General features: G+C 41.9%; 1 protein-coding gene across 1 annotated transcript in view; it reads right to left on the reverse strand.

Annotated features, from left to right (window-relative positions):
• The window catches only part of ERBIN (erbb2 interacting protein), a 180960-nt gene extending 180023 nt beyond the window's left edge, over window positions 1-937 (reverse strand). Inside the window, exon 1 of the mRNA XM_023729587.1 lies at window positions 852-937. The gene's annotated coding sequence lies outside the window, so the exon portion shown is untranslated. The remainder of the gene's footprint in view (window positions 1-851) is intronic.
• Window positions 938-10398: the final 9461 nt, after the last annotated feature.

Raw genomic sequence — 10398 nt, forward strand, 5'->3', positions numbered from 1 at the left:
CTCGCGTGCGAGTCGCTGCGCGGCGATGGGCCCCGGGGAGGCCTGTCTGCCTGTCCCCAGCCCGCCCCACGAACCCGCACAGACCCGCTCCAGAGCCGCCCGAGGGAGGTGGCGGTGAAGACGCTGACCCGGACCGGCTCCTGGCAGCCCCGCGCTGAGCCCCAGAGACGGAGAACCCACAGGCCTCCGCTGCCCCCAGATTACTGAGTTTCTTTGTACGATAGTAGTCGGTGGGGAGAGGTTGTCCAAGTCCAGCCCCGATTTGAAGCTGCAGGTATCTCTTTCGACTGCAGCACTCCAACTTCCTCTAATGGCACGCTTTGGTTGCAGGAAACCACAGCGGCATTTCGGTGGAGCTTCCCACGCTGGCCCTTGCTCCGAGCTTGCTTGCACAGCCAGGCAGCTGGGGTTCCTCCAAGTCTCAGCCTCACACCGGCGAGGAGACAAAGCTGGCGCTGGGAGGAGGAAAATGGCCCGCGAAATTGCCTCAAGATAGTGCCTTTGTTTGAAGAAACATCGGATACACTCCGAATGCGACGCAGGCTTCCAAACCCAGCTGTTTCGGTGGTGCAGTGAATTGCGCTATCCTTAATAATTCAGCCTGGCAGGGTTTGCGTTTATTGCGGAGAGACATTTTTAAGCGTTCTGTCAACACATACGGTGTAGAAATCCTCAACCATAACATTGCACAGTTTTTTGCAGTTACTGCTTTAGATATCTTAACATGCAAGACGGCTTTGTTTTACCCGGAGAAGAAACAGAAAAGATAATGGAGCAAACCACACACACACACACACACACGCACACACACACACACACAAGCCCCACCCCCTACCGCCGCTGTACTTAACTGTGTACGGTGATGGTAATTAAAGTCTCCGGGTCCCTGAAGTCACTGGTTCAGTTCTTCCGTTTGCGTTCCAGAGATAATTATTTATTACCAAGTATGAATAAAGAGTAGAATACACTGCAGATGATTTTTGGCGCGCATCCAAAGGGAGGAGCTCATTATAACCATCAAAGAGTTATTTACCAAAGTGAGTTGTACACTGGTGAAAAGCACTTGAAATAACTCTAAAGATACTATTAGGGGCGGGAGCATTTTAACTAACCCCACTCCCCCACCCTCCCCATTGCTGGAATTAACACAGGTATAGGAGCCCTTGCAGGGTTGCCGTCATTCCGTCTCAACGGCAACGGGTTTCGTTTTGGTATTGGTTCCTTAATGTAGAGCAGAAGTTGAAGATTTACAAATAATACCAATACCAAAGTGTTCAGGCTTATTCAGTGCTTAACTGGAGGTAAAAGAGTTGTAACTAGAAGCTAGGAAACAGTAGCCATATATACCAAACTAGGTATCCGTTTTATATGAATAAGAATCTTAGCCATTGTATAAAATCTAAAGTTAGCATATTGTATACACAATTTTTAAATCATCATGAGAAAAGATTTCTTCCTCACTTCCAAAAACTGCTTTGAGTCTGAACGGAGCCCAGTGTTCTAGCTCCGAACTGAAAGGATCAATCCCCTAAAGCATCCCAGGGTGAAGTATCTCCCACACCAGAGACCAGCTGGATTCTGGAATTCTCATGCTGAATCCTGTCTCAAGTTGATTCAAGAGCCCTTTAAATCTTGGGAATGTCCAAAGCAAATCTAACCACCACCACCACCACCACTACAAACCTAAATAAGTAGGACTAGACCACATCTGTAGGCTAGGACATGCCATGGTACTAGTCATTTTTTACTTGAACTCATACTCAGGACCAACCTGGCTGACCATCCTTCAGGCTAGAAAAGTCCCTATAACCCAGTAGGCCTCCTTCGGCTCACCTGAAATTCTGCCATTAGAGTTTTATCCTTTTGAGTAGTTTATTCCTCTGGCACAAAACCGTAATCCTGGAAAAGGTAATATTTTAAGCCTTATTAGTTATTTAGATCTAATTCATCAGATTATTTTCCAAAAGCAGCTTTTGTTGGAAGGGAAATGGAAATAATACATGCTGAGGCTGAGTATGTAGGACAGGGAAATGTGGTTTCATTTGCTGGAATAATGTACAAAGTAGAGGATTATAGACAATAAAATAACTCCCATTTGATTGTTAAATAAGTGTTGCTTACTCATAAGAATGAGCCCCAACCATCTAAGATACTCCCCTGGTCTCACCCCTTCGGGAGCAAGAGGGAATGAAGAAAACTAAAGACACAACGGAAGGATTAGTCCAAAGGACTAATGGACTACAACTACCATGGGCCTCCACCAGATTTAGTCCAGTACAACTGGATGGTGCCTGGCTACCACCACTGACTGCTCTGACAGGGATCGCAATAGAGGGTCCTGAACAGAGCTGGAGAAGAACGTAGAACAAAATTCTAACTCACAAAAAAAGACCAGACTTACTGGCCTGATGAAGACTGGAGAAACCCCAAGAGAATGGCCCCCAGACACACTTTTAGCTCAGTAATGAAGTCGCTCCTAGGGTTCACCCTTCAACCAAAGATTAGACAGGCCCATAAAACAAAACGAGACTAAAGGGGCACACGAGCCCAGGGACAAGCACTAGAAGGCAGGAGGGGACAGGAAACCTGGTAATAGGGAACCCAAGGTCAAGAAGGGAGAGTGTTGACATGTCGTGGGGTTGTTAACCAATGTCATAAAACAATATGCATACTAACTGTTTAATGAGAAACTAGTTTGTTGTGTAAACCTTCATCTAATGTACAACTTAAAAATGAAAAAAATAAAATAATGAGTCTCAAAACACTGGCCTTCAAGGGTGGAAGCCAGGATACACTCGTCAGTAGTTACCTGTTTTGTCAAGTATTTCTTTAATAATCCCTTTATGGAAACCATGGTGGCGTAGTGGTTAAGAGCTATGGCTGCTAACCAAAGGGCCAGCAGTTTGAATCCACCAGACACTACTGGGAAACTCTATGAGGCAGTTCTACTCTGCCCTATCGGGTCACTATGAGTCGGAATCGACTCCACACGAGTAATCCCTTTATAAAGTAGGCAATTGGTTCTGCTAAAACTGTACCTTCAGCAGTAGTTTTGCATCTATACTCATAGGGAAAGGTGAGATGACAGGTATACGATCAGGGTATTCAATAATCAGGTAGAAATGACTCATCTTTGTTATTCATCGCTGACTACTTACTTCTAACTCATATAAACAGCACATACAGATACAGCCAGATCATGCAGTTGTTCTTTTTTATGACAAGGCATTTCTGCTCCATGCTTTACACTTTATTTTCTTTTGAAAATCCTCCCTCAGGACCTTGAACTAAGCTGGACTTCACTTTTCAATTATGATTAAAAGAGCTACAGCCCCACCCTAAACGAGATTTCCTAACTGTGATTGTGTAATGATTAACTGAACTCCAGGACCACCTTAGAAAATAAGCTAATAAACAGTTGCTGATAGTGTATCTTGATCATCCCCATTGTTATTCTCTAAATGATTCCTTGCTAAAGGCAGAGAATCCTTTCTTTGGGATTCCGCTTTCCAAAGGTTGGGCTCAGGAAAGAAATCACTGCCTAATAGAGATAAGCTATACTTCTGAAGGAGAAGCCTTAAGGCTTTAAGCATTCCAGGGACCACCTTAGAAAGTAAGCTAATAAACAGTTGCTGATAGTGTAGCTTGATCTTCCCCGTTGTTATTCTCTAAATGATTCCTTGCTAAAGGCAGAGAATCCTTTCTTTGGGATTCACCTTTCCAAAGGCTGGGCTCAGGAAAGAAATCACTGCCTAATAGAGATAAGCTATACTTCTGAAGGAGAAGCCTTAAGGCTTTAAGCATTCCAGGGAATACACACAGCTTCCATCAGAAAAAAAGTTCCCAGGCATAAGGCCTATGCACTGTTTTTAAAAGGGCCCCTCTGCCATTTCCCCACACCAGCTGAGCAGCTATGCAGAAGCATTAGACAGACAAAAGTAGCAGAAGGAAAGGAAATGTTTGGGGTGATAATTCTTCTTTTCTCCGTTTTTCAACCCCTTGTAAAGAGCTGGTTACCTGAAATCAAATTTTTCATCATAGTGGTGTTTGGAGAAGATCAATCTTCAGACTAGAATAGGGTTACGTTCAAAAGAAGTCAAGAAGCACTATCATTCTTAGGTGTCATCAAGTCGGTTGCAACTCAAAGTGACCGTATATATAACAGTACGAAACACTAACTGGACCTGCGCCAACCTCACAATCATTGCTTTGCTTGAGTCGATCATTGCAGCCACTGTGTCAATCCATCTCACTGAGGCTCGTCCTCTTTTTCGTTGACCCTCTACAAAGCATGATGTCCTTCTCCAGGGATTGGTCCCTTCTGATAACATGTCCAAAGTATGTGAGACAAAGTCTCACCATCCTCACTTCTAAGGAGCATTCTGGCTGTATTTCTCCCAAGGCAGATTTGTTCATTCTTCTGGCAGGCTATAGTATATTCAATATTTTTCACCAGCACCCTAATTCAAAGTCATCAATTCTTCTTTGGTCTTCCTTATTCATTGTCCAGTTTTCCAATGCATAAGAAGCAATTAAAAACTCCATGGCTTGGATCAGGTACACCTTACTCCTCAAAGTGACATCTTTGCTTTTTAACACTTCATAGATGTCTTTTGCAGCAGGTTCGCCCAATGCAATGTGTTGTTTGATTTCTAGACTGCTGCTCCCACGGGTGTTGATTGTGGATCAAAGTAAAACGAAATCCTTGACAACTTCAATCTTTTCTCCTTTTACCATGATGTTGCTTATTGGTCCAGTTGTGAGGATTTTTGTTTTCTTTATGTTGAGATGTAATCCATACTGAAGGCTGTAGTCTTTGATCTTCATTAGTAAGTGCTTCAAGTCCTCTTCACTTTCAGCAAGCAAGGTTGTGTCATCGCATATAGCAGGTTGTTAATGAGTCTTCCTCCAGTCCTGATGCCTAGAATCCTATTCTTCATATAGTCCAGATTCTCTGGTTATTTGCTCAGCATACAGATTGAATCAGTATGGTGAAAGGATACCTCCCTGACACACAAATCTGTCTTAGAAGTACAGCCTGAGTGCTCATTAGAGGCAAGGATGGCGAGACTTTGTCTCACATACTTAGGACATGTTATCAGGAGGGATCAGTCCCTGAGAAAGACATCATGCTAGGTAAAGTAGAGGGTCATCGAAAAAGAGGAAGACCCTGAGCAAGATGGATTGACACAGTGGCTGCAACAATGGGCTCAAGCATAACGATTGTGAGGGTGGCACAGGACCAGGCAGTGTTTCCTTCTGTTGTACGTAAGGTCTCAATGAGTCGGAACCGGCTCAACGGCACATAACAACAACAACACGCAGTCAAATGTTTTTGCACAGTCAATAAAACACAGGTAAACATTTTTCTGGTATTCTCTGCTTTCAGCCATGACCCATCTGACATCAACAATGATATCCTTTATGCCACTTTCTTTTCTGAATTTGGCTTGAATTTTTGGCAATTCCCTGTTGGGGTATTGCTACAACTGCTTTTGAGTGATCTTCAGCAAAACTTTACTTGAGTGTCATATTAATGATATTGTTTTATAATTTCCACATTCTGTTAGATCACCTTTGTTTGGAATAGGTACACATATGGATCTCTTCCAGTCAGTTGGCCAGCTCTTCCAAATTTCTTGGCATAGACGATTGAGTGCTTACAGCACTGCATCTGTTTGTTGAAACATCTCAGTTGGCATCCTGTCAATTCCTGGGGCCTTGTTTTTCTGCCAATGCCTTCCGTGCATCGTGGACCTCTTCCTTCAGTACCTTTGATTCTTGATCATATGCTACCTTCTGAAATGGTTGGCCGTCAACCAATTCTTTTTGGTACAGTGACTGTGTGTATTCCTCCCATCTTCTTTTGATGCTTCTTGTGTCATTTAATATTTTCCCAGTGTAATCCTTCAATATTCAACTCGAGGCTTGAATCTTTTCTTCAGTTCTTTCAGCTTGAGAAATGCCAAGCATGTTCTTCCCTTTTGGTTTTCTATCTCTAGGTCTTTGCACATGTCATTATAATCCTTTATTTTGTCTTCTTGAGCTGCCCTTTGAGATCTTCTGTTAAGCTCTTTTGCGTGATCATTTATTCCTTTCACTTTAACCACTCAACATTCAAGAGCAAGTTTCAGAGTCTCTTCTGACATCCATTTTGGTCTTTTCTTTCATTCTTGTCTTTTTTAATGACTTCTTGCTTTCTTCATGTATGATGTCCTTGTCCTTAATGTCATTCCACAACTCATTAGTGTTGAATGCATCAAATCTATTTTTGAGAAGGTCTCTAAATTCAGGTGGGATATACTCAAGGTTGTACTTTGGCCCCCGTGGGCTTGCTCTAATTTCCTTCAACTTTACCTTGAACTAGTGTGGTGCAGTTAATTACTTTTGTGTGTGGCCTTTCTAGCCATGGTCTTGTAACTCCCAATGAGGTGATTGGGCAGGATTGTGTGATAGGATAATTGTGGCCTACCAAGGGAATTCGTCAGTTTTGCCTTAAAAGAGAGCCAATTCCAGAACAGAGAGGAGGATCCTACAACCACCGAGGAAGAACAGCCAGGAGCTTTGGACCTCGGATCCCTGCGCCGAGAAGCTTCTGGAAGCAGGAGACCGAGAGAGAGGGAGAGAAAGAGAGCAAGTTGTAACCCTGAAGACAGTGACAAGTGATGGCAGGAGAGACCCAGCAGCAGACACCCGGCAGCAGAAGATGGCACGGTGGGCTTCCCAGCCCACAGAGACAGAAAGCTAAGGACTTTGGTCAGAGACTGAGGGCCAAGGAGAGGTGTGCCAACAAGCACAACTGGGAAGAGGGTATCCTGATGGAAGAACTGTATACTGGGTGTTCTGAGCCTGGATTGTAACTGTTACTTCCCTAGTAAACACCATAATCATGAGTATGGTTTTTGAGTTCTGTGTGGCTGTCTTAGTTATCTAGTGCTGCTGTAACAGAAATACCACAAGTGAGTGGCTTTAACAAACAGAAATTTATTCTCTCACAGCCTAGGAGGCTGGAAGTCCAAATTCCGGGTGCCAGCTCCAGGGGAAGGCTTTCTCTGTATGTTGGCTCTGAGGGAAGATCCTTGTCATCAATCTTCCCTGGGACCCCGGGTCCAAAGGACATGCTATTCTTCTGGCTTTTGTTTCTTGGTGGTATGAGGTCACCATGTGTCTCTGCTCACTTCTCTCTTTTATATCTCGAAAGAGATTGGTTTAGGACATAATCTAATCTTGTAGATTGAGTCCTGTCTCATCAACATAAGTGCCACTAATCCCATCTCATTAACATCATAGAGACAGGATTCATAACACATAGGAAAATCACATCAAATGACAAAATGGTGGACAGTCACACAACGCTGGGAATCATGGCCTAGCCAAATTGATACACATATTTTTGGGGGACAGAATTCAATCCATGACAGTGGCCATTGCAATGAGTTACTGAACCCAGCAGAGAAGTAGGGAGTGCTGTGTGAGGGACAGTTGCTGTCAGAATTAGTAAAGATGGTGGAGAGGGGAGGCTTGTCTGGCCTATGCCTTATGCGAGTCAGCCTTGTACTGTTGGTCTTGGTTCTCCTTCCCCCTTGTGGGGTTGGAGGAGGTCAGACACTGGCCCCACGACGTTTTTACAGCTTGCATATGAGTAATTGATCATCTATTCCACAACTGGCCCCTTGCCTTGTTCTGACTGATGATACTGAGTTTTTCCAACATCTCTTTCTACAGAGGTAATCAGTTTGATTCCTGTGTATTCCATCTGGCAAACTCCACGTGTATAGTCACCGTTTATGTTGTTGAAAAAAGTGTTTGCAATGAAGAAGTCATTGGTCTTGCAATATTCTAATCATTTGATCTCTGGCGTCGTTTCTATCACTGAGGCCGTATTTTCCAATTACCAGTCCTTCTTCTTTGTTTCCAACTTTTGCATTCCAATCACCGGTAATTATCAATGTATCTTGATTGCATGTTTGATCAATTTCAGACTACAGAAGTTGGTAAAAATCTTCAATTTCTTCATCTTTGACCTTAGTTGTTGCTTTGTAAATTTGAATAATAGTCTTATTAACTGGTCTTCCTTGTAGGTGTATGGATATTATCCTATCACTGACAGCATTGTACTTCAGGAAGGATCTTGAAATGTTCTTTTTGACCATGAACACGACACCATTCCTCTTCAATTTGTCACCTCCAGCATAGTAGATGGTATGATTTTCTGATTCAAAATGGCTAATACCAGTCCCTTTCAGCTCACTAATGCCTAAGATATTGATTTTTATGTGATTCATTTCATTTTTGACAACTTCCAATTTTCCTAGATTCATACTTCAACATTCTACATTCCAATTATTAATGGATGTTTGCAGCTGTTTCTTCTCATTTTGAGTAGTGCCACATCAGCAAATGAAGGTTCCAAAAACTTAACTCCATCCGTATCATTAAGCTCGACTCTACTTTGAGGACTCAGCTCTTTCCCAGTCATGTTTTTAGTGCCAAACTGAGGGGCTCATCTTCTGGCACTGTATCAGACAATGTTCTGCTGCTACTCCTACGGTTTTCACTGATCTATTTTTTCAGAAGTATACTGCCAGGTCCTTCTTCCTACTCTGTCTTAGTCGGGAAGCTCCACTGAAACCTGTCCACCATGGTTGTCCCCACTGGTATTTGAAATACCGGTGGCAAACCTTCCAGTATCACAGCAACATGCAAGCTCCCACAGTACAACAAACTGACAGACACGTGGTGGATACTGTGTGGATTAAAATCAGGAACTGTGTGCGTCAGGGTTGTATGCTTTCACCATACTTATTTAATCTGTGTGCTGAGCAAATAATCTGAGAAGCTGGACTATATAAGTAAGAATACTGCATCAGGATTAAAGGAAGACTCATTAACAACCTGCAATATGCAGATGACATAACCTTGCTTGCTGAAAGTAAAGAGGACTTGAAGCACTTACTGATGAAGATCAAAGACTACAGTCTTCAGTATATATTATATCTCAACATAAAGAAAACAAAAATCCTCACAACTGGACCAATAAGCAACATCATGATAAATGGAGAAAATAGTGAAGTTGTCAAGGATTTCATTTTACTTGAATCCACAGTCAACACCCATGGGAGTAACAAGCCAGAAATCAAATGATGTATGACATTGGGCAAATCTGCTGCAAAAGACCTCTTTAAAGTTCAAAAGCAAAGATATCCCTTTGAGGACTAAGATATCCCTAACCCAAACCATGGTATTTTTCAGTCGCCTCACATGCATGTGAAAGCTGGACAATGAATAAGGAAAACTGAAGACTTGATGCCTTTGAATTATGGTGTTGGTGAAGAATATTGATTATACCATGGTCTGCCAGAAGAACAAACAAATCTGTCTTGGAAGAAGTACAGCCAGAATGCTCCTTAGAAGTGAGGTTGGTGAGACTTTGTCTCACATACTTTGGACATGTTATCAGGAGGGATCAGTCCCCAGAGAAGGACATCATGCTTGGTAAAGTAGAGGATCAGTGAAAAAGAGGAAGAGTCTCAAAGAGATAGATTGACACAGTGGCTGCAACAGTGGGCTCAAACATAGCAACAATTATTCAAATGATGCAGGACCAGTTAGTGTTTCATTCTGTTGTACACAGGGTTGTGATGAGTCGGAACCTACTCAACGGCACCTAACAACAACAGTCATATCATAACCAGAATACTGGATAAATCTCACCTAAATTTGGTTTAAATAGTATTTGGAAAATAATTTTCTCAGCTGGATTTTCTAAAATAGTTCTGAATACCCTTTATATAATTTCTTCTCTTGGGAACAAATTTATTTCCTGGTAATTGTCTGCAAATTTTCTTCAAAAATCCTAATTCAAACAATATCAGGTTTTTAAATATCTCCTCTCTCCCTCTCTCCTCTTTTTCTTCCCCCATTCAGTCTCTTTGTTTTTTTTTTATCACATTAATGTCAACCATCAGATCAATCACATAATATTTCTGTTTTCCTAGTTTTTAATTATCTTTCATTTTCTTATTCTCTTAGTTTACTTCTAAAATGAATACTGAGTTTCTCTTTCTTCTATCTCTGGAAACCCCTCCCTGCCACCAGAACCTTTTTGTTCTCTTATTTCTTTCATATTTCCTGCTATACAGTATACCAAACTATTAATAGAAAAGTTACTTTGTTTCCAAAGGATGTTTATCTGTACTTCTTTAGGTAGTAATAAATGTGTAGCCAATATTTTTATTTTATAATAAATAGCCAATACTTTCTATTTTATAATTCTCAACATTACTCTTATTTTTCATTTTTAATGTTTTATTTCGTTTACCTGATCACCAGCCGTCTTACCTCACGGATGATTACTATTTCTACTTTGTCATCGGTAGTAATGAAAACCTAGCCAAT

The sequence above is a fragment of the Trichechus manatus genome, unplaced genomic scaffold (assembly GCF_000243295.1).
Source record: "Trichechus manatus latirostris isolate Lorelei unplaced genomic scaffold, TriManLat1.0 scaffold00029, whole genome shotgun sequence".
Lineage (NCBI taxonomy): Eukaryota > Metazoa > Chordata > Mammalia > Sirenia > Trichechidae > Trichechus > Trichechus manatus.